The following is a 26,403-nucleotide window of genomic DNA, read 5'->3' as shown; positions in this document are numbered from 1 at the left end:
AAAGCAGGGGACTTAACAAAGACTTGGGGGGAAATTAAGTTTAAATTAGAAATGGCTGTGCGCATGCATGTTTCTGTGTGTGTGTGTGTGTGTGTGTGTGTGTGTGTGTGTGTGTGTGTGTGCCAGGTTGGCCTCAGGCTCCAAATCAAGCGTGATGGTTAAAAGCGTGCCAGTTAGTGGTCACCACACCTGGAGTGAGTGGCATGAGCCAGGTCTGTATGGAGGAAACGCTTTGGCCCTTTAGTGCTTTCACACCAGTGCTGCACACACGGCCGGATAAAGACCCCTTATTTAAAACGGGACCTCGGAACACTGGGCCTCTATTCCACTCACAGGGCATACACACTTACATATAGACACACTCACAGAAACACAAGCAGTGAGCAGGTTTGATCAGGTTCAATTACACTCCACAACTCAGTGTAATTACCTGTGACGCTTCACTCACGCTTTGACTTTGCATTCTGGCATTTGGTTATATTTACATCATTTACAAGAAAAAGTGAGAGGACGCATACTGTACATTGTATAATGACATTTTCAGTTACCCTCGTTGACAAGGACATCAAGTGGACAGAATAATAGCAAAAACTGAAGCGTCAGATGGTCCAGTTCAATACTTTTCTCTTTGACACTGACAACAAAAGATGAATTTTATGATCATAACAACTTTAAGCCATTGTATGATATCCACTTTGCACAGAGGAATATTTGACTAAATACTGCAGTGTTTTTGTAGCCAACTACAGCTTGACCTTTATCAGTCTACAAATTTAACAAAAGCAGCCAGTGCTCAAAGCATTGGACACTTAAAAGCCTGGAAAAGTGTTACTTATGAGCCCTTTAAGAAATTACAAAACAAGCTCAACTCCTCGAAGCAACAAACAAAGAACTGAGTTTGCACAGTAGCATAAAAGAGCACAAAAAGACAGGGACATTATAAGAAAAAACATCTATATGAGACATAAGATTTAAGAGGGAAAAAGTTTTGAAACATTTTAAGCACTTTTCATGAGATCAGATTGGTGATTCCATGCATACAATTTTTATGTCCCAATGACAACTAAAATGAAATGAAATTCTATCAGGCAAAGTCTATTTACACCTACAGGCCACTCTTTCAAGGATGAGGATGTACACATCCTGGACAGGGAGGAACGCTGGTTTGAGCGCGGAGTCAAGGAGGCCATTTACATGAAAAGGCAAAGACCATCTCTGAATCGAAGAGAGGGCCTAAAGGTACATCTTTCACCATCTGCAAAGCTGTGATTGCAGCCATTCCCCAACTCTCTGTCAGTGGTACTTATGGCCATTGATCAGTGGTTGCTGATCAATAGTCATGACAATTTACATATTAATGATTAAGGAACTGACCTCACAGCCCATTGTTCATTCAGTGGTGCTAGTTTCAGCCATTGTGCAAATGTACTGTTTATAAGATTGGGGAAACCTGCAGTCAGGTGAGACTGAAGAAATCACTTGGATGAGTGACGTCCAGATGAACAGAATCAACCTTTTGGGGGTTGCTTCCAAATAAGTGCCCAGAGGCACTTTATGATGGCTGCTGAATAGTGAGACTTGGAACTAAAAGGACGTTCTGTGTTCAGATTCAGATTTGGATATGCAAAGCTCCCAGAAGAGCTGCTTTAGTGCAGAGAAAGAGTAAACGTTATGAAGAGCAATAGAGGGGCTTTCTTTGTAAATCTGGACAATCATAATGACGAGACAGATAAATATGCTGAAAATATGAATCGGGAGCAAATCCAAGAAGATATCAAGACACTTTTACGGGGCTTCCCCTCCACCTTGGAGACTACACAAACACACAAAAATGAAAACTTAAGCACAACAAAAGGAATAAAAATGCAAAAGGGTAAATGATGTTAATGTGCACACCATAGAGAAGTACCTGCTCACACTACTTCGACCTTGTAAGCCATATTTTCTAAGACCTACTTTGTGTGCAAGGTTGTGGTGAGTGCGTGTGCACACACACACACACACACACACACACACACACACACACACACACACACACACACACACACACACACACACACACACACACACACACACACCTTGTATCAAAACCAGCTGAGAGGGGCAGGGTCCAGGATGCCTTGACAGCTTAAATCAAACAAATTGCCCTAATGCCTCCATTCTCTGTCATTATGTAAGGCACAGCCTGAGCGCTGATGCTTTAAAGGCCAGACGTTTGTGTACATTGCTATATGTGTGTGTGTTCTGTGGGGGGTGGGGGTAGGGGGTTGCTTCTGGGCCCCTCAGTCGACCTGGCAGATATTGTTCTTTCTGGGAAGCGAGCCAGGCCCTGTCAGCATTGGGGGTCCACAGCCAAACAAATATCCCGTTTAAAAAGCTTCTAACTGTCCAGGATATATTTGCAGTATTTGGTGGTTTCATTTCTTTCCTGCTCATACAAGGTTTGTTGAAATGTGTGCTTCAGACTCGGGAATGTGACTCCAGACGTGTAGGTGTGTGCGCACTCGCGTATAACAGAGTGTTGGCGTGTGTCTTGACAGATGTATATGTATATGTATTTATATATATGAGCTACATTTATTCAGCCGTGGCCTTTCTGCATACCTGCAAGGCCTTATATACATACATATATACACAACAGTGGAGGAAGCATGTAAAGTTCCATTGTCCATTTACAAATCCAGGAACACATCCATCACTCAACAATTTAAAATAAAAATATCAATAACTTTGTATCATTTACTTAATTTTTTACACACATGGAGAATATAGATTTGAAATGTTAGTAGTTTTATATCATCACAACATTGTTCATTATTAGTACAATAGAATAAAAAATTTTAAAAAAGCAAACCACACTAAAGACCAAACCAATTTGACATCACCTGGATAATTATATCAGGTTCAGAGTCACCTGATCCAGGCCCAACTATAAGAAGAAGTAGTAGTAGCAGTAATAGCAGTAGTAGTAGTGGTGGTGGTGGTGATGGTGGTGTTGTTGTTTCTGTGTGTGTATTTAAATAAAATGTAGGACATGGGGAGATTCACACATAATGTGTTTGGGTGGGTGATCTGTGCTGGCATGTTCATCATGCAAGCAATCACAAACTTACAGCGCTTTGATTGGCCCTTAGCATAAACTAGGCTAGATGCGTGTTACCAACTTTATCTATATTCAATAATCCACTTCTTTGTGACTTGACAAATGGCAGCTTTTCTACCATAATGCAAGTAATGTAATATACTGGCATTTAAACAAGGCTTTGTTCACTCAAAAGTGCTTTAACCATAACTTACATTTTAACCATACGCTGATGCAGCACTATAGTCTGTATACTTTAAAGACTTCATTTACCTCACCTCCATGATCACTTTAGAATCACCAAGTAACCTCATATCATATCTTTGGAAGCCGGATTATCTGGAGGAAACACAAATATATTATATTCCAGAGACAACAGTAAAAATAAGTGAAAGTCACCATGAGTGGACAGCATTCTCACACGCTGACAGTGTGATACATCGCTTCTAACTGCAAGCAACCAAATAAAGAAAATCACTGCAATGCCTTGGAGGTGGAGAGAACAGAGAGAAGGAGAGGCCGGTATGAAGCATGAGTGGAAAGAAGGAGAAACAGTAGAGAGAGAAAGTGTGTGTGTGCGTGCGTGCGTGTGTGTGTGTACATGGTGATAAATATGGGTGGGGGTTTGTGGAGAGAAACCACAATCAATTACACCTTTACTCATCACATTACAGGCCAACTGAAATTAGAGCAGTCGTGTGTTAACAGAGCAAAGACAAACAGGCTAAATTCCCTCCAGCAGAGGGAGAGGGAGAGGGAGAGGAAGAGGGAGAGGGAGAGAGAGTGACCTGGAGACCCATGTTCTGACAAACAGATCAATTACAGTGCTTTAAACTACCATCATCAGCTTTACGAAGCCACTACTCCATAGAAACATCCTTTTGCACGGAAACACAAAGTCTTGATGGAGTGCTTCTTCCTCTCAGTGTTTATAATAATAGCTGGTGGCTAATTTTAGCAATTGTTTCCCTCCATCCACAATCATTTTACATGTAAACAGTCCCCTCATTCTTACAGGCCAGTCTCAGTCCCCCTCTACCTTTTTCCCCATTATTAGCTGGATTATAGACCAGGCTGTTTGATATCATTCAGCTGCTTCTCCATAGAGGAACATACTCCAGTTGCACCATCTTGGACTGCTGCTGAAGGTAATTCTTCACCTAATGTGAAGATCCACTGTAACCTGAACCTGCAACCGTGGAATCGGTAAAAAACTGATTCATGTGCTTCTGCACTAAGCTCAGTGAGGCTGCTGAGCCCAATGCAGTCCAAGACAGCAGAGTTGGAGTTCATCCACAGGATAAGAAACTCTCTGGAGAAGCATGACATGTATTTTACTCCCACATAGTGCTAGGTAGATTAAATATTTAAACAGTGGCTATGGCTCAGGATGCAAAGCAGATCATCTAGTAGTCAGGAGGTTGGTTCGATCCCCGACTGCTACAGTCCGGTCACTCTTTTTATAGCGCAAATGTCTGCACAAATACACCTATATAACAAAAAGTACTCGCCCTGCCTACTGTTTAAACAGCAGCATTTGTCCAATGGTCAAATTAGCTTCAAAGACACCTCATGACATGGATGAGTAAAGGCAGGAGTCAAAGTCTAGCTTCTCTTGAGCAGTTTGTTTCAGCTCTTAGCAGTTTCATTACCATTTCATTTGATTGTTTATTTCATTATCACCATTGGCACTTAAAGATGTAATGCTTACATCCTTAGAAATAAATACAGCAATATTGAAACTTTCTATGAGCCAAGCAAAACTAGGGTTGTGACATCGTGTGTAAAGAGAAGAAAGCATGACAGATGAAGAACTGCAGTGGAACAAAATCGGGGGGGGAAAAAAAGCATCAAAGTGTTGGAGATATAATCACTACTTCTGGTCAAAACTCCAGACTCCAGAAATTTATGATAATGATGGTGAAAAATCAACACTAATCTTCACAATAAATTGTTCAGTTGTCATTCAGACAGCACTGAAGTGGTGTTGTTGTATCATAAAATCATTTGAAATTACTGCACAGTTTTCCATGATTGCGTAATCTTGTGACGGTAGCCTAAGCTACTGTTGCTGTATGCGGCCCCAAACGCTCTCCAAACAGAGCCCTCATCATGTGTTGTGATAAAACTTGAGAGAAACGCCTCCACCTCTAGTCCTGTCTTTTTGTGCGACTCTGTCTGTGTATAAACACACACACCTGCTAGAAAAACAAAAGTGCTATTTTTTTCCCCCTTTTCTCTGTGCCAATTCGCCTTTCCCCAAAACGTAGACACAATAGAGGTGAAAAATGCCGGGAGAGTAAGATACACAAAGTGAACAGCAAGAGACAAAGGCGCGGATGCATGGCATTGCATCATCAGGCTGGAACGTGTTCGCTCTTTGCTCTGCTGTTTTCTCTCAGGAAGATGATCAACGATCAGGTAAAACTACAGGTACGAGAACCTGTTATGGAAACCTCCAAAAGTAACGTGCTCACCGCTTGCAAACATGAGAATGTTAGTAATCCTCAAACAGCACAGTACAGACAAACATATCTACTTTATGCCAAGAATTCCCTTGTGACCAACATTTATGGGTTTAAGACTTAATTTAGACACACAGATCAAAGCTTTCAGCTTGTCTAAGTGCACCTGAAGGAAATACAAATACTGTGCATATTAATAGGGCCTTGGTTCAGCATGAGCTGCTAAAAAAAAAAAAAAAAAGCATAGTTTGTATGCTTCACGTTGTTTACACAAGGTTTTTTTTTTAGAAACGTTAGGAGGGAATCGAAGACAGAATAGAAAACATTTTTAAAAAGTGACGTAATTTAATACAAAACTGCAAAACTGAAATCGACATCTAATTTTATAGTGACATCTCCATATTAAATGGACTGGTTGTTATACAGTGCTTTTCTATTCTACCTGAGCACTCACAGCACGCCTCATTTATGCAACCACTTTTTTCTATGCCTAAGTGCTTTCTTTCTAACATTCACTCTCTGATGGAAACATTAGAGAGCAACTTGGGGTTTAGCATCTTGCTCAAGGATATTTGGCATACAGACTGGAACAGCCAGGGAACGAACCATCAACCTTTCGATTAGTAGATGACCTGCTCTACCTCCTGAGCTGCAGCCACCCCAAATACTGCTTTACATTTAGCAGTATTTCAATATTTTTCAGTATAAAAGCTCAAATGTTACTTCCATACCTGCAAAGACAGCTAATTTGTTTGCAAACGCTCACTATTTTACAAACCAGGCATGGAGACCATTCATCTTCGGAATAACAGTCGTTCCTTACAACCAAAACCAACAGGCAAACACACGGCACTTGTAAACTATGGGGGGGGGGGAGCATTTTTCTCTCGAAAACCAGTCTGTAACTAATATACAGGTGAAGTCCCTAAATTAGTATCAAGCTTCTGGGGAAAAAAGGAACGCACTCCAAAAACAACTCTGCATGACAGCTGCTCTAAAGTATCAGTATCACAAGATGAAGAGCATAACTTGTTTCATTTGTAGCTGGTGATAAAGAGCGTTCATCAGGTTGAAAATGGCACGGCTCCAGTAAAGATGGAAAGAAAAGGGTTGGTGAAACTCGTTTTATGTTTTATGACAGCTTCCTTTCATGTGGAGAATGAATTGCACGAGCATGCTCTCAAAATAGATTTTATACCTCATTTACTCAGGTCCTTCTTTTATAGAACATGAGGTGTAGCACTGAAGTGTTGATCTACTTTACGAGTACTTAAGACATAATTGTAAGTACTTTAAAGAAAAAGCAATGTTCATATTAATTTTTCAAATCAGGTATCCGTACATGGCACGACATGCATTTACCCACTAATCCCCCATCCCACTGATGTTCACTCATCATTATGATCATATCTCAATCTCTACATTTTTCTGTCTAATTACAGGCGTCTTCTATTGAGTTGGTGCAATTGTTGCTGCAGCTATGGCAATGAACAAATACAAGTACACAGATCAGGTGGATGTGAAAGAGACAGATGGAGATGTGGGAGGGTGGCTAGAGCACGTGTGGACAGATACGTGCTGTGACAGCGTGTGTCAGGGCAGGTAGACTCTGAGTTGACGATTGACTGTCAAATTCAGGATTTATGCAGACGAGTCTGGAAAGTCCCAGTCTGCCTCGTGGCACTCCCATCTGCCTCTCTCTCGCTCCCCTTTCTCTCTGCATCGTTTTGTTTGGAAGCTATTGTTGCGAACAGGTGGTGGCCACGTTCACTCCGGCCTTCCGCCGGCATTAAAATACTCGAAATCTGAAGGGTATCGACACCAGAGCAATCAGTTTATGGTTTTATTAAGCTAGTTTTCACACACTGCCAAGACAAGAAACACGTAACCAAAATTTTCCCTGCATGTTATATAACTACTGTAGTAACACTGGCAAGAATGCATCAGATGGCCTTTTACGATGCTGCACAGTGCTTTATCAAAAGAAGGACACATCGATCGATTCATCGTCACCATGATACTATGATAAGGACAAAGCATGACTTATGTATACTGAGAGTCTTAATTAGAAAAGTATTAACTAGTTGATTCAATCATGTAACCAACCTAAAAATGTCCATAGGATAAAACGTAACTTCAAGTGGACCTAATACCCTCATTTGCTGCTATATATATTGTTTTTGGGAGGCTTTGGAGTAGAGTTGGACACTACACCAACCTAAATTTTTGGCTACCGTCCAGTCATACAGCTTTAGACAAGATTTCTTGGTTCTCTTTTCGCACCCACATTCAGTTAGGGTTGAACACTCAGGGTTGGCCTTCGACGGCTTTGCTGTCAACAGAACGGTTTGAAAGTTCTGGAATAGAGCCACGAAGTTCCAGTTCCACCTTGGCTGTCTGTGAAATGGTAACAAGAGTGATGCCAGTGATACTGGCATCAAATTAGCTGCTATTTGAATACAAGTATTCAGACAGGTGTATTTACATACCCCATTCTTTTAGCATTGGATAAGAGTACATGTACAAGCAATGATAAAACGCACTTCATTCTACTTTTCCCCGAATATCGTGATCTGCCCTGCAGACATGTACCACCAATCAGTCACTCCTACCTTGCAAACATAAACATGCTCGTAAACATGGCAACAGACCTTACCACGGTCATGCCTGCGGGGCTTTGTGGAGTAATCACGACACACCGACACAAGAATACACAGGTCGAAACCATTTTGTCATAAGTGACAAATTTTTGCTGAGGATTTCACTAGAAGATACTGCAGGTGTAAGATCATATCTATACACCAACTACAGAAAATGAATTGACTGTGTGTGTGTGTGTGTGTGTGTGTGTGTGTGTGTGTGTGTGTGTGTGTGTGTGGGGGGGGGGGGGGGGGGGGGGATAAGTGAACACCAGGCTACTCCACTGACAACACTGGGTTTGAAAAGTTCCTGGCCTAAGTGAGCAACAACACCAATCCACCATTTAGTGATAATGTACACTGAGACATGGTGAGGAAATTGAAGGTGACGGAGAAATTGTTTCATGGTTTAAATCCATATACCAACTCTTTCCATGCAATATTATTGCTCTGGAAAGTTCTGGAGCTCCAAACTGATCTTCAGTGTCTTTGGGGGATTGCAGCAAAAGATATACATTAATAACAGCTGTTAAAATAGCTTTCTCTTTGCGCCTCTGTATAAGCATGTATAAAGCATACAGGTGTATGCTATATAATCTTCACTCTAAACTCACTCAAAGTCAGACCATGCAATACTCAGGAAAGCTGAAAAAACCCCAGAAGAGCTCCATCTCAAACTCTACAGGTCTCTAGATCTTAAATGTTAAAGTTGATGACAGTAAAATTACTAAAAGACTGAACGGGGACTGAATGGGATATTTGGAAGGGTTGCCAGGAGAAAAGCCTCAAGTTGCACGTGAACAAAACACAGGACTTCTGGAACGATGTTTGCTGGACACAAGGCCAAAGTGGAGATGTTCAGCCACAATTCAAAGCACCACATTTGGTGAAAACCAAACACATGATATAAATGCAAATACCACCTGTGAAACACAGTGATGGAGGCAGTGATGATTTGGCCTTGTCATTGAACTCCTCTGTATTGTATACCAAACTATTCTAGAGCTAAATGTCCGGCCGTCTGTTTGAGAGCGTGGTTTGATTGGAATCGGCTAATGCAAAACAATCCCAACTCAACGTAAAGACCTCAACTCAACTGAGATGGTGTCATGCAACCTTAAGGGAGCTGTGCATCAAAAAAAGGTCCATCCAAACCTTAATAAAGTTAAACAGTGCTGTGTAGACATGGCAGACTGATAAAGTCATGGAGAAAAAAAGGAAGTTCTACAAACTCCTGAATCATGTGGTATATTTTTTCCACAGGACAATGTAGTTCTGTGTAAACATTTGTTTCTTTTGCGCTCTAACTACAGTTTTTGTCAAATAACACTAAAACTACATTCATCACAGAAAACATGGAAACTCCACACAGACAGGCGGTTCAAACACAAATCATTGCATATTTGTAATAAAATTACAAATAACCATATTTTCTACTAACTCACCAATAAACACTAGCTAATAACTAAACTATAACACGTTTTGTGACTTGTTTATAGCCCCCTGTTACATGAAGATGTATTGTATTGATTCACTTCAACTACATTTTTCCTAACTTTTCCGAACTCAAATTTACCTATCCTCACACCTCCCCTTTCGGGCCTTGTTTTGGGCCAGATGCATGAGCACTACTGTAGCTTTCTCTGCTCTAAATGTAGGTATTCATTTATCCATGGGCAAATGTAATTACATGCAATTATAAAACTGCATTTTACAACTTACTTTTTATTTCGCTATGTGAAGAATATATTAGTGGCTGAGCTGCAGTTGGGTGTTGCACACTGTGTTCAGACAAAACCTAATTGAAATTGTATAGTATTTACAGGGATACTTTTACTAGATTTGAGATATAAAGTTTAAAATTAAGACTTCTTTAGAGAAAAGGGTTTTTCCCTACATTTGATTATAATTGTGGATCTTTTTTGGATTAATTTGTGATGGATTTCTAGCATCTTCCATAACTGGAGATAAATGACTGATCACAAGTGTTTGAAGGCAGTCAAACCATTACACATGTACTTCTGTTATATATCTACTTGTATTACACATATTCCTTACGCCAAGTAAGACAGCTGAAAACCACTGAATCACAACAATATCCTAAATAACACATAACACCTCTCCTCCCTCCCCCTCTCTCTGTTACTCCTCACACTTTTTTATCAGCTGGCCAAGAGAAGATAACTTCAAAGTGAGCGGTCAGAAGAGAGGCAATGAAGGACCTCCCACACGTGAGACCCCCTGTCAGGACCAAACTGATCCTCTTTACACCTTCACCCTCCACCATTTCCCAGTCCTGTATCCCCCTCGAACTATCCCCTCCACTGATCAAGCTGCTGGGGCTGCTCCATTTGGCTGTAATCAGCACCCAACATCTTCTCTGATTAGAGAAAGCAGGGGTGGCGGGAAGTAAGACTTGACAAATCGGCACATTCTTCTGCAACTACTCTCCCTTTTCACCCCTCTTCATCCCCCCTCAATCCTCCTTTACCCCTCTCATAGACCCCACTTACACATGGCACCGCCCCCAGCCACCCCCGCCCATTCTGCACCACTAGCATGATGAATGCTATCCTTGTAAAGAGAGGAAGACACGTAGACACACACTTCTTCCCTGGTGTTGCCTGCATGATCCTGAAACAGAAGTGAAGTTTGGGGAGCACCCCCGCCCCCACCCTGCAGGTGCTACCTCTCTTAATTGCACACACAGACACACACTTGCACATCAATTTGAATGCAATCGCCACCATAACGGCACATTCCCATAAATACACTCCACAGCTGGCCACAATAACGTAGGCCAACACACTTTGGCGGCCCGTGGTAGCTGTCACTGTGCCATGTGACCAAAATGGAGCCCAGATTCTCATTCCATATTACGCCCGGCTTAAACAACCTCCCCTCTCTCTCATTCTGTCCCTCTACAGTCCTGCCCCACCTCAAACCCCAGTCAGTCTATCCTGGCCCACCCAGGGCCCCCTGGACAGAAGCAGCACAACAGCTGCGTGTGTGTGTTCCTGTGTGCATGTGTGTGCGCGTGTGTGTGTGATTGTGTCACAGAGACAGGAAAAAAAAAAAAGCAGGACCCCAGCATTACATGGTGCCTACTGGTTATAAATAACTTCTTGTCTGCCTAGCAGACTCACTCAAAGTGACACTTGAGAGAGTTCTATGAGCTGTATGTTGTCCTGTCAGGTTTTATTGGCACTTGAGATGAGCACTAATGTATGACTAAGGAGATTAAACACAGGAAGGCTGGAAGCAATTAGCATGTTTACAGACACCTTGGTTACAAGTAACTGAGTAACTATGCACTTTTTGAAAAAGAATTTCTCCTGAAGGAAGTCAGTTTCTTGGGCAGGTCTATTCATTTTCACTAAAGCAGCATCAAGTTTATTATTAAGAAGAAGAATAAAAAAAAGACTGACTGCCAAGACATTAGGATAAGATGCTGTATTTTTACTATTGAACTTTAACTACATCTCTCAGAAAAATGAAGGCTCAACTGCACATCCAAAACAAAACAAAAGATTTGATTTTTCTCATAGCTTCTGTGCTTTACACTGATGACGAATATCATTATGACCACTAGGGCTGGGCCATTCTATACCTTTCACGGTACAATGTTAGGCAATGATAAGAAAATGAAATATTGCGATAGAATATGGGTAAAACAGGCATGTGCAGTGCCTTTGTTTTCATAGGCACATGGCGAAAAAAAGCGACGGAGAATGAGAAGGGCGAAAGCGGATCGTTGAATGAAACAGATGAACCAGAATTGGTTTGTAAAAATAGTGCAATTTCAGTGGTGTGGAACTGGTTTGGTTTTCGCCCATCAGATTCACACCAAAGCAAAGTTTTTTGTAGAACAGCAAGCGGGCCGTCGTGGCGAAGGGAGGAAACACGACAAAGCTATTTCATCATTTGAAGCAGAAGCACTTGTTGGGGTACAACAACTAATAAATTTGTGGAGCTGTAAAGTATTTTGTCAATTATATCGTCAGTTATATCATTATCGCAAATTTTCAAATATATATTGTGATAAATACTTTTGACCATATTGCCCTGCCTTAATGACCACTAACAGGTGACGTGAATAAGAGGGATTATCTCTTTGCGATAGCATCAGGACCACTGAGCAATGGCAGAAAATGGCCTTTTCTTTTAGATCACATGGATGGCCGGGTTCATATCTCTCACTTATCTGGGAAACACCTGTCACCAGGATGCACTATGAAAAGAAGGCAAGCCGGTGGTGGCAGTGTGATGCTTTGAGCAAATGTTCTGCTGGGAAATGCCATCCATGTAGATGTTACTTTGACACGTACCAGCTAGTGATGGGTCGTTCGCGAACGAAATGGCTCTTAGAGCCGACTCTTTGACGTGAACGACGCGAGCCGGTTCCTTATCGCGAGCCGTCACGTTTTTTGGTTTTTTTGGTTTTTTTCCCCTCTTTCTCTCACCCTCTCTCTCTCGCACTTTTTTTCCGCTTAACTCTGCACGCGAGTCTTGTGCTTTATGCTGGGCAGAGGGGGGAGGGGCGGTAGTTACACTCAATAGTGCAGGAACAGAGCGGGAGGGAGAGACAGAGAAAGAGCCAGGGACAACAACGTCACATTAGAAAGGTATAGTAATCATCCACAACTATTTTCAGTTGCAGATGATAAAGGATTCAGAAAGTTTATTCATGCGGGCCCATATGACAGAAAATATGCATGTTCTTTTTGTTTTCATATTATAATTTATATTTAATTGTGTTGTGGTTTGCAGTGTTTTGTGTTGTTTCACTTTAAATTTGTAAAAGGAAAAAGCGGAAAATTTAAATAGTTTGTTTTTTGTATTATATGATTTATTTATTACATTTTTTGTGGAGTGAATAAATAAAAGTATATTTACGGTGGCCCCTACAGACAAAGCACGTAAAAACTCCAAAACACGTACGAACTCTGAAGCACATAAAAACTCAAAACACGTACAAAAGACAACAGAAGTGCTCCAGGATGCTGGGCGCAGTGTTGAGCTTTTGTTACCTTGTGGCTACACAAGCCAGCAAGTACCAACGACCGGATTTGGTGTGTGGTAATAACAGGTAAATGACCTTTTTTTTTAATTATTTGAATATATATGAGTGCCTGTGTATAAATACACAAACAATACACACATGCTTTCAATTGTGTAATTTAAGTGATCTAGTAGCTCTGCTTTGGAAGTTCAGTTCATGCTAGAAATGTGTTTTATATTTATATATAAACATATATAAATAAAACCACTTTTTTTACATTAGTAATTCCTTTTGTGCACAATTTTATATTATTGTTAATAATAAATTAATTAAAGCAACAAAACAACCTGAAGAGCCGGTTCGGAGCCAAAAGAGCCGGCTCTTTTTAGTGAGCCGAACCGAAAGAGCCGGATCTCTAAAAAGAGCCGGAAATCCCATCACTAGTACCAGCTACCTAAGCATTGTTGCACACCATGTGCACCCTTTCATAAAAATGGTACTCCCTTACGCCTGTAGCCTCTTTCAGTAGGATAATGTGTTCTGCCACAAAGCCAAAACAAAAGCAAGGAACAACGAGTTTGAGGTGTTGACTTTGCATTTAAATTCCCCAGATCTCAGTCCAATCGATTGCTACTTAATTAAAGAATATAAATTAAAAATGAATTCATTTGGCAGTTTAGCTCAGTGGGTGAGCAGGCGACCACATGCTCCGTAGCCCAAAAGCAGCAGTCCAGGTTGTTACTATTCAATAAAAAGTCAAAATGCCAAAAAAAAAATCATATTAGAAGAAGAATTAATTTAGCATTAAAACTATGCCAACGTGTGGATCTCACTGGGCTCAGGCTTGATTACTAACCCACTTGGTACTAACAACAAAATAATATCAACATCAAACTTTTTCCACCGGATTTTTCCAATTATGAAATCAATTTCTTCAAGTAAGACATCTTCCTTATGCATCAATGTGTTGAGAGCGATACGGTGATGACATCAGTGATGTCACTAAAACCTGCAGGGCCTTCACTGTGCTGGCACACTGCTAAACCAAAGAAGAACAGGGATGGGTAAACGAAATTACACACACACACACACACACACGACGTCACAGTGGCGCACATTTGTAACCATGTGAGTGTTTTTGTCTCCATTTCTATGGTGACGTCTAGCCTCTACACATCAGGACACTCCTCAAAGATGGTGTGAGGAGGAGTGGCCAGCCTTTCCCAACTCCGTCACACCAACGGCTTTCATCTGGAGCGTATTAGAGACATTAGCACTTTCTTATCTCAACGCCTCCCTCCATGTCTTTCACCAGCTCCCCCCATTCCTGTCTCTTTCCTCCCTCACAGTACCTGCTCATTTTATTTTTCTTCAGCTGGGTACCTGTGTGTTCTTCAGATACAGAAAAGGGAAACAGTACAGAGGTGGACACAAAGGAAGGGGGCATTACACTACACTGCCACACTGTTAAGTAAAGTCTCTTAAACTATTATACTTGTATTAAGAAATAACTGGCTCAGATTCAAGTATATAAATCAGCACACATGCTCATATTTTTATATGAGCGCAAGCCAAGTCCACTCTGTTCTGTTTGAACGCAGTTCAGTTAAGGGAAGCAAAGATAATCAATCAAAACCCTGACACACACACACACACACACACACACAGCTATGGTGAATTATAATCACAAATTACACTAAAATATCTATAAAAAGTAGGCTTACAGATATTAGCTGAGTGCTTCAACAAATAATACAATTAAGCAAACACTTATTAACACACACAGACAAACACACACACACACACACACAGAGCTATGGTGAATTATAATCACAAATTACACTAAAATATCTATAAAAAGTAGGCTTACAGATATTAGCTGAGTGCTTCAACAAATAATACAATTAAGCAAACACTTATTAACACACACAGACAAACACACACACACACACACACACACAGCTATGGTGAATTATAATCACAAATTACACTAAAATATCTATAAAAAGTAGGCTTACAGATATTAGCTGAGTGCTTCAACAAATAATACAATTAAGCAAACACTTATTAACACACACAGACAAACAGACACATTTGTACTGGTCATCCATCTTGAGATGATGGCACTTAAGGCAGGCCTTACTGGGAAGAGGTATCATGCCGTGCTTAATGGGAGTACGTGCTGCAGAGCCTGGGCCTTGATAGGAATTTAATCTCTGCCATCTATCTCTATTAAAATGGCTCCGAATAGCTGAAGAGTTTGACACTGGCCTCAACAAAGTGCAATGATATTGACTCCAAAGATTTTAATGGATGGACAATTTTGAGGTAATGAGCATGACCAATGTGGTCAGTGTGCGCTAAGTTGTGGCCACCCAGTTGGCTTACTACATTTTGCTGGATTCTCTTGAACTGTGTCCACCATCCTTCATTATCAAGTTTAGCTTATTCTTAAGAGCAATCAAAGAGACCAATACACAACATTTTTTAAGGCTAAACCCTCAACTCGATAAGGTCGTTATCTGGGGAGGCCCCAGTGAAGTCTCAGTGAAGTTTTTAGGAGTATAACGGTCTATTTATGGTCACATGATATCACCACAGTCCTAGCAACTGACGTTTGAAGTGTACAAACAGGCTGCAGTATTCTCCTTAAAGGTAGGTGTCGCCACTCAGAGAAAAAGCTCTGAACTAACTTTGGTGTGACAGTAAAAGAAGTTAAAACAGGAATTAAAGCAATCACCAAGTTTTCCAGAACTCCTCCTCTTCCTCTGTACTATCTTGGAACCTCTGAGGCCCGGTATCGACATATACATAATCATACACTTGAACCTAGCTGGTCCAGACACACTGGCCACACAAAGGTGCACAACCAGCCAAAACAATGCCAAAGGATGGCCCCACACTTATTTTTGGCACGCACTGCCATTCATTGGTGAGTAAAAAAACATGTCATTGATTAACAATGATTAATTGTATTTTATCTTATTTGTCTGACACTCATGTGAGACTAACATGAGTGTTTTTTTTTTTTTTTACCAAAGCCACTGACCCTAATACTAGTCATGTACTATTACCAAGAAAAAAAACTGTTTCCATCTTTGTGGCTCTCAGTGTTATATCTGTGCATGTCACCTGATCCTGAATACATCAACATGTCATCAGAAGAAAATCATGACTCACACTTTTACAGATGCACGTGCGCACACAAAAATCTAGACAAACCACACAAAGTCACGTATACACATAAAGAGAAAGGTTAGCAGAAGACAATTGCCTGGGTTCAAGTCCAACCCAGCTCCACCCGCCTCTCTCACCAGGGCGGGAACATCGGAGCAGGGGTCGGCATGCCGGGTCGGATCATTGCGGAGTGGCCTGTCTTTGAAGGAGGCCTGTGGCAGGGAAGGGTTTTCGGGAAGGGGAAGTGCTCTGCTGGAAGTTTTCAATATCAATGGAAAGGCTTTTTCTGCTACGCGGGGCAGCAGAATGGCTTTCCTTTTACTTTCCGTCGTGGTGGGATAAGGATTGGAAGATAATGTCAAAGAAACATGTGACAGGAATATTTCCAGGAAAGAAAAGCTAAACAATGCAATCCAATCCCCGAAGGGGAAAAAGCTTGTGGAATACATTGTTTGAAACCAAGTTATAAAAACTTTGTACTGACTTCAAACTTTAGTAAAGTGGTTTGTGTGGCTTACACAGTGTGCTGATATGAAAAGAAGACAGTGGCTGAAGAATAAATCCTGATCAGCCCACAGAAGCACATGCACTGTAGGAACAAGGTCTCCTGACCCGAACTATCTCACGATCCACCAGCAACCTGGCTAAACCACAAGTGCAACCTCTGGCTACCCAGATGTCTGCTCGAGAAAATAATCATATTCACGCAAGACCAGCAGGGTGAAGTTTCAGACTTAGGCTAAAAATAAGGCTTAAATGTAGTGATTTTAGAAGCTGTTAGTCTCATTATCATATCAGCAGTGCTGAAACACATCTTAAAAGTATTTAGCTACTTTAAAGTTCAAATCAGCATTGGCTATTGGTCATACTGTTATTTTAAACATCAGTATTAGCTCAATCCCTAATCACAGTCTCTTTAATTAATTATATGTTGTCCATAATAAGAACTAGTATAGACACGGCAGACTTAAAGCAATAACAGTAAAGATCTGCAATCCTGACAACTACACTTTAATGAAAATGTATTCATTTTAATTATTTATAATTTCCTCTAATTTAATTCAATCATTAGAACTGAGAGTTAAATACAATTGTAAAGTCTAATCATGTGGATAGAAGCAACAGCTGAAATGGAATCTAAACACACACAGTTTTTTTTACTTTATATTATAATTTCCAATTAGTAGTAGACTGTCAGCATTGTGCATCCTGTTAGCACATGCTAATTTGTTACCTTGCTATCTACCTTGAGGAGACTTTGCACTCAGCTCTGGCTTAAGGCCTTTCATAAATGTAGGGAAAATGTCTTGAAATATTTTTTTTATTCCTGCAGTAAGGACTAATATTCCTCCAAGTAGTTAGATAAGTATGGGTTGATTTAGTCCAAAGCTCTTCCATTTAATTGTGATCATGACTTCATTACTCTCCAAGAAAGCAGACCAAAATGCCTGTTTTATCTAGACATTTAAAGAACACATCACTGTCATTACTCAGACAGCGATCCCAAGGAAAGTATATGAACAAAAGGACGGATTTTGTCAGTGGCTGTCCGTGTCAACTGTTTGAACACATTGTGAATGTATGCACTGATTTATATTCCAGCGGCTGCAGACATTTTCTGCGTGCATGCAGGAACAGACAAAAACTAAAAACCCATCACCTTCAATGAGACCACGATTAGCTGAGAGTATCGGCTGCCAGGGCTCTGCTGGCAGAGGACCAGGAGTGTCACTGTGGTATGTTGTTGTTTGCTTACAAGTCTAACCGCACTAGAAGATTGTGTCACAGACACAATAGCATCTCTCATTTCTACGTGTGTGCGTCTGTTGATACCTGCTGTCGGACTGAGAGATGATCCATGACGGCTATGTGATGGGCATGTCTCAGCTGAATTCCTCAAATGGCAGTTAAGGTGGCAATTGCTTAGAATTATCAGCCTTTTTGTTGTGACTGAATTTCTTTTATATAAGTCAGATTCATGCCAAGATATGCAAATCTCACCGCTGGTGTCTGCCTACTCTCAGGAGCTTTGTGAGGAACACTTTGCTGCCGTTTCTTGTTTGGTTTCCAAAATGCAATGTTAAAAACCCTTTGATAACTAATGAAAACACATCAGCTCTGACTATGCCCTGTGTTCCCTCTATCTCGTATAGACAGGAAGCCAGCCCTGAGTTCTGAATATGTGAATATGCAGATGAAGTGTAAGGTATCACTGCAGAGGAAGAGGTTTCATATGCAAGGCTTTGAATGGGTCTCTGTGAGCTCAACTCGGTATCCGCTCCCACGCGGTAAATGGGTAAGGCGACCCTGGATGGACAGGTTGTGGTGAACCGTACCGGGAAAGCGGACGTCTGAGAGCTTTGTTGCTTTGGCTTCTGTAGCAAAGGAGCGGAGTAGAGGCGAGGACAGAGAACTCGTAAAAACATAAAGACAGTAGACACCAGATATCAGTGTGGACTTGCGTCTGAATCACTCAGCAGCTCGCTTTTGAGGGTTGTGCACTAAATCGTGCTGGGGCTAGTTACTGATGTATTTATGGACGGTGAAGTCTGCCATCTCATAAAAGAAAAGACTTCAACAGTGCCATGGTGCAGGTAATGTCTCTGAGTTAAATGGAATTAAAAGGATTTTAAAAGCCCTTTTAAGATTTTAGAAAGGTTTCCAGCAACAGGAAATCATTTGGAACAGGAAACTCATCGCCAGTATCGTTCTCTCCAGAGATTTTGTTCCAAGTGGGATAGGATACAGCTTATTTTTACTCGGATTTTAATTGTGCAAAAAATTGTCCCTGTCATAACTTATAAAAGACTTTTTAATTTCCTACCACCTCAGGCAAAATGATCTGTCCATAGGCCCAGCTAACAACAAAATGTCCTTTGAACAGTCTTTTACTTCCTATCTGTAAATTTGACTACAGTTCAGTCATGTTCATGTGTTTTTTTCCCTCGATTGTTGGTTTTATTTTGGTTTTATTACACAAGATAAAAATGTCCCAGAAAGTCTTGCCTCTTTCAACAACTTTCAAAGACACAAAAATGTCCTTCCAAACCCAGCTGCTCTGATTGTTACTCTGCTGCATGAAGTGGTCCTATGTATTGACATTTTCATCAACAAACGCCCAAATTTTTCTAAGTGAAATGACAGAATCAGCTGATACCTGTTAAGTAACAAGGCTTTAACACTAAGGGCTTTTTGAATTACTGTACTGAACTACAGTAACAACCCCAATGTGATCTGTAAATCTGCAAAAACAAGTAACAGTAGCAGTTAGATTTTACATGTGGTTATGATGGACTATATTTTCTCACTTAACCCACAAGTCAAAGTCAATAAACGAGAAGGGAACCAAGTCTTTCCATAAAACAGGGCTGCAACACTGTAGTTACCCATAAGTAACGTGTGTGTGTGTGTGTGTGTGTGTGTGTGTGTGTGTGTGTGTGTGTGTGTGTGTGTGTGTATTGTGGCTCTCCCTAGGGCAGAAAGGTGCTGACTGACACTCTGGTAATGCCTCCATTTCTCTTAAACCCGAGCAGGGTCTACGCACCCTGAATGAAGACATGTCGCTGAGCAGCAAAGAAGGAGAGAAACATCTGGCTCTGAGATGTTGTCTCGCTCGCTCTCTGAGAGCTCCACTGGCAGAAGGATACAAGTTTAGACACAATCCAGGGAAACAAAAGACGGCTGAGCAGAGTCCAAAACTATTCAGCACCAGCTGTGAAGGCTGGAGCTTCATGCTGCATCGCAAATATTTACTTTCAATAGACAATGTTCCCCCCCCCCCCCCCTTTATTTTTTAATTAAAATTGAACATTTATGAATTTTTTATTTTGTTAAGAAATTACATTTTTATTAATTCATTTTTAAAACATATTTTTTTACATTTTTGAATCATTTTGCAAACTAAAAATGTAAATTCGTGAATAAACATAAAAAAAACTTCAACATAATTTTCTTTGATTTGCAGTAAATTGAAACTTTCTGTTTTCTGTTTCTATCTTATCTTATCTTACAATTTCAGAGACATTCGCTCCTCTGTGGCATTTTAAAGTTGTGTAAAAGTGGACTACTATATTACTTCTATTTAAGTTATTGCTCATGTGGTGTGAATAACAGTGCACTAATGGCACAATTAACATTATTTTCTTAGAAATACATTTAGATAACATCATTTTAAAACAGTACTGTAAAAATATTAGTTTTGCTTTACTGCCAATCAATCAATCAATCAATAAAACATATATGTGATTTATTAGAATGCATTTTTAAAGCTAGCAAAACATAACTGAGTTGAGTTTCTTTTTTTGTTTTACCTTGATTTTTTACACCTATGTTATATTTTTACATCAATATAAAAAGTATCGCAACAATGTATAGTGAAAAGATGTAGAGTCACACAACAAGAACAACAACAACTCCAGTTTGGATGACATTTAACATTTGAGAAAAACTGAACTATTTCACGTGCCAGAATTTGTCATTTATATTAATATACACATTTTTCAAATAATGTTTTAATTGCATTAATCAACTTAATTGGACCACAGAAAACATCTTATCAGTTCTTCTACTTTGTAATCTCATTGTCTCTGATAGCGACATAAAGACCCAGAAATAACACTTTACACAGAATAATGTAACGTGTGAGTAAACGTGTGTTTAAGCAGACTTGCTTAAAATAACTGAATATTCCCACCAGTGTCTGGGCATGCGTGTATCAAGTACAAACACCTGTGCACGATGACGGCGGAGTCGAGGACGAGTGTGTTTTTATTCAAGCTGTACACTTTACGGCCTCTCTGGCCCGAGCACGACAGTTTAATTTGACTATAATAAGATCAGGACGACAGATTGGTTTCACTGGACCGGGCAGGGTGTTTGACTTTTATTACAAACAGGCATCACTTGGAGACTATTACTGTAAACGTTTAGCCGTGGTGGTGGCCTGCTTCGGCCACACATGTGTAAACACTGTGAGTCTAGCAAGCCAGCTCCATGCCAGAGTAGATATTCCCATTCCCCTGGCATGTGGATACAGGAAAGATTTAGCATGGGAAGATCAAATTCCCAGGTGTGTGTGTGTGTAATGGCTGTCAGCATCAAAATGACTGGCCGGTCAGGGGAAAGAGTGAATGCTCCCCTCACCAGTGTTTGTGTATCCATGGCTTCTTTTTCCCCCTCTTCCCATCATTATATTAATAATTGAGGGAAGAAGCGCATAGAGGACTCTGCGTCTGTTACACCCCAGCAAGCCAAATGTGACGAGGTCACCTACAGCAGAGAGAGAGTGTGAGCAAAACCCGGATGTGGCGGAGAGATACGCAGCCATACAAGTAGTGCAAACTAAAGCACACATACACACTCATAAAAAAGCAACCCCACTCTTCCCTGTGTAATTTCTTGCTTAACTCTCAGTAATCGTTTTGTGTGCGTGTGTGCGCGCATGTGTGTGTGTGAGACTGTGCAAAGTAAAGAAAACAGCCGAGTGTTTTCTTTGGAGTTTGCCCACACTGCACACAGACTGAGGAAAGCAGAGATTATCTCCTGACTAATCGTGTTCACTTCTCTCTTAGATGGTACTTATCGTCGCCCACTCGCAACCCCTCCCCATGCCTCCTCCTCGTCTTCATCATCACACACGCATGTCAACTCACACCCACACATGCACACGCGAGGACGCAAACATACACTCGAGGCGCACATAATCGCGGACCTAAGCGTGCTTTTTCTGATATGTTTAGCTGAACAAACACATGTGTGAGTATCACACACATCTCAGGGTCACTTACTTCAGTTTAGGCATGTCTATGACGCCCTACCTGTTAAGAGGGCACTTTTCAAAGCGATTTATACACCTCAGATGGGGCCTGCCACGGCTCTGTCCTAAAGAAAACAGCCTGGAGATATTTTTGAATTCAACGGTTTTGTGCACATCACTGAGTCGGCGTCATGGTTTGCTTTAGCTCGCCGTTTAGTGGAGTCATTAAAAATTTATTGACAGCACTTAACCATAAGTCAGTGGTTCCAGCTTCTCAAAAAGGTGTGGTTATGCTGTTATTAGTCAGTACTAAACACAAAACAAGCCTTTAATGTGGGAAACTATTACTGCCTATTTTCTTACATTTTACTAATTCAATAGCCCAGTCAAAATTCATCAGCTCACAGGCATGGATCCTGACGAATGTGTCTTGGTAACAATTCAAGAGCAACAAAACGTATCCTTATATTAATTTAACATAGGATTTATTTAGATTTTTTTCCCCACTATCAGAACATATAAACACTAAAATCCAAGTTTTGCGCTGGTTCAGATAAAAACATTCAAGAGAATAATTAATTTTAAAATGAGCGTTGGCTGGAGCCCAACAGATAACCTCAGTGTAGTTTCTCTTTATGATAAATGATTACACCACCGTTAGCTGATTTATGTGATAATGATGAAACCAGCTTGGACTGAAACAAAAACAATTACAGAACCCTCTCTGCGCTCCGGGAGACGAGGCTGAGAAGTAACAAGTCAACAGTTACCCCAGAACACATCTGCGTCACCCCGTCTGTCCGTCGGCCTAACCTGCCCCGTCGGACGCCAGCGCGTCTGATTGATGGCGTTGTGGAAAAACCAAACGCGATTCTATTCAGCGACAATCAGCAATCATGAAGAACATTTATCGCGCCGTGATACCAGATTCTCACACTGTCAGACATTTACCAGCGCTAATGATGATTATAAAGGAGAGTAATCTTGATCTTATCCTACAGCAGCCTGAAGGCAAGGAGCAGCAAGGAATGAGCTTCTTAAGAACACTGGGTGACAAAAGGAGGCAGTGACGGAAACTAATTTCTCACAATTCTTTCCTTTTGTGAGGGCAAGTAACTCTGAATAGACGCTCAAGTGTGTGTGAGACCATGATTCAACAGGCTAAATGGATTGAAACGAGACACTGAAGCATTTATGGGCAACTTCTGAAGCGTATTTACGTCTATAACATTGTTCAGAGTGTGTGAAAATAACCCATTTTGCTTTCCTTCCCATATACTTTTAAGATTCAGAGACACTTTTCTACATTTTCCACTGTGTCAAAGACGGAAAAATCTAAAGCAAACAGTAAGGCCGAGAGAAACAATGAACCAGGGCTGATAGTTTGATTAATGATCTTTTTTCTATTTGCCACTCACATGTCTGGCAGCACCAAAGTGCTCGACAGAATGTGCCAGTCGATGGGCCGTGTGTGTTCGTACACTCAGCTCAGGATTCACACACAGTATTTGTGAATTGGCAACAGTTTAGTGCATGCCCTTATATTATAACAGGACAATCCCCCAAAACTAAGCCAGACCCATCGAGATATATCCTCACTGTGGTGTGGAAGAACTACAGTGTCCTGAGCCAATAACTAAAAATGAGAAGACAACAATCTGGGACCCAATCAGAACTAATCTGTATAGAAAGGCCAGAGTAGTTTGGAAGTAATCTTCCAAACGTATTTAATGTGTTATAATTTAAAATGTCCTGTATTTATATAGCGCTTTACTAGTCCCTAAGGGCCCCAAAGCGCTTTACACAACCAGTCATCCACCCATTCACACACACATTCACACACTGGTGAATGCAAGCTACATTGTAGCCACAGCCACCCTGGGGCGCACTGACAGAGGCGAGGCTGCCGGACACTGGCGCCACCGGGCCCTCTGACCACCACCAGTAGGCAACGGGTGAAGTGTCTTGCCCAAGGACACAACGACTGAGACTGTGCAAGCCGGAGCTCGAACCAGTTTCCGATTACAAGGCAAACTCCCAACTCTTGAGCCACGATCGCCCCGTTTTAGATGCCTAAATTTAGACTAAAACTGCATCGAAATTTGCTGTAAAGATAAACACAGCCTGTTCTGTTGGTCTGGCTCTTTTTTGTTTAAATACTCCATCATTCTGATGTAGTTCCAATTTATTTTTTGCATGAATACTCAGGTAAAGCTGCTTCACACCTGCTAGGAACCCATCATGTCAAAGCTTCGCCACATATGCAGAAAAACTACTAAAAAGCAAGACTGTAGCAATATAGCATATATAGCACTATAGCATCTGATCAGTTTGATTGAATTTGTACGCGCAGTTATATTAATCGAAGCATTGCACTTTAATCCTCTCACCTTTCAACTGAAGAATGGACTGGTTTTTAGACGGTCCTTTTCTACTTGAGTAACACAACATGTCTCAATCACACATAAGCACTCTTTTCTGTGTCTAAAGTGCTTTCTTTCTAAAATTTACACTCTGATGCATGCATCAGATCCCCAGGACACTTTGGTATGCAGACTGAAGAAGCCAGGAATCGAACCAACCTCCCGATCAGCAGAGGGCTGCTCTACCTCCTGAAGCCACAGCCTTCTCATGATGTGCCCGTTTAACAGTTTGCTAGCTTACAAGCTGTTAACCTCTAAAACTTGACAAGTATTAAAAGAATTTCCTAATGTTCCAGAAAGTTACTGTAACTCACTAAAGAATGACACGTGAAAAACAAACAAAAGATTTTGTTCATCTCTCAAAGCTTATACATCTGTTATTGTCTGCTGAGTGACTGTTTACTGTGCTTGAACATTTTACTCTCTCTGAGAATAAAGGCCTGTTTGTTTAGTTGATGGGAACACGTTAAGAGAAGCCCAACCCTTCATTAAGGTTTGACAGTGTGATTTAAAGCTTCAATTAAAACACGCAGGCAAAGACAGCACCCAACACACAACACAGGTACTGAAATGTAAAAAAAAAAATCATGCTGTACAATAAGACTTTCAGCACGTCAACAAGAGAGTAAAACAATTACACTCGTATAGATTAACATCTAATGTTGTAACTTCTCGCCTACTTATTACATCTGCACTCATTTCAAACCCTGCCTCTCCTCTTCTTGTTTTTGTTCCACGGTCCACAGTGTGATCCAAACATGTGAGATCATAGCTCATTACAGCGGGCTTTTGTAAATACATTGCAATCCTCAAATTGCACAACAGACGCATATTTGTACACGGGGAACCATAGAGAACACCCAAACACATTCTTAGACAAAACTAATAAAGGGAACAGTGTCTTTTGGAACAATTACAGATCATGACACACTTAAAAAGCAAATTTACAGGTTATGATACAGCAATTACGCCGCCATTTTTTTTTCTTCTTCTTCTAGGAGCGCCTGCCTTTTATCCCTAGAAGTACTTGAAACATCAGCTTCTGTACAGTCTGCAGTGGCACAATTACAATTGCAGGACACGCTGGGAAGAGAAACTCCAAACACACGGCAGAATTACACAAACATGCAATTAGCAGAGGAAGTGTGTGTTTTTGTGTGTGTGCGTGTGTTGTATCTATTAGGGTGTGATCATGCAGCACAGAGTGGGCAGCAGCAGTCGGTACTTGTGTTCGCAGATTAGCAACAATGTTTACTGTGAGTAATGAGCTTATGTCACTTATGGAAGGATTGAGCGAGCTGCATCTTCTCACTGTGTGTCACAGCCAGTGTGGGTGTTTGGGGATATAGTGTAATTACGAGGCTGCACTGATGACAGAAGAAGATATTAAGACTAATTTTCATAATGAAAAAATAATAAAGCCTAGCTGCTGTTTGACAGCCGCTTTTGAAACAAACAAGCTGAAACAGACTTTTTTCCCCCCTTTGCTAAGCCTTACTGCTTCGAGTCAGTGAGTCTGCTCATTGAAATCCCTTTGTACACACACTATAATTCTACCACTATGTATGCACACTAGAGAAAGATACCAATAAAACCAAATCTCTCTGTCAACTGAGCTGTGTGTCTCTGCGCTCTTTGTGTAAACTCAAGTTGTTATACTAGTTTCGCACGTGTTTGTTTGTTTGTTTGTTTTTTAATCACAGACACGGCAATACAAACTTAAACCAACACCTATTTGCATAGCAAACAGCTCCATGTGATTCGAGTCTACCTTATCTGCAACTTAAACTGGAAATCTGTTATTTCTGGGTGCTGCGCCCTCGATATTATTGCTGCACATGGAGCATGAAACCCCAGAAG

General features: G+C 40.9%; 1 protein-coding gene across 1 annotated transcript in view; it reads right to left on the bottom strand.

The window, feature by feature from the left end:
- gmds (GDP-mannose 4,6-dehydratase) overlaps window positions 1-26,403 on the bottom strand; it is a 197,046-nt gene that overhangs the window by 129,951 nt on the left and 40,692 nt on the right. The window lies entirely within an intron of this gene.

This window comes from Aulonocara sp. 'chitande type north' Nkhata Bay, linkage group LG17 (assembly GCF_057382095.1).
Source record: "Aulonocara sp. 'chitande type north' Nkhata Bay isolate Kocher_YH1m ecotype deep benthic linkage group LG17, A_spYH_male_GT1.1, whole genome shotgun sequence".
In the NCBI taxonomy this organism is placed as follows: domain Eukaryota; kingdom Metazoa; phylum Chordata; class Actinopteri; order Cichliformes; family Cichlidae; genus Aulonocara; species Aulonocara sp. 'chitande type north' Nkhata Bay.
Note: the sequence above shows the minus strand (reverse complement) of the source record. Positions and strands in the feature narration are given on the sequence as shown.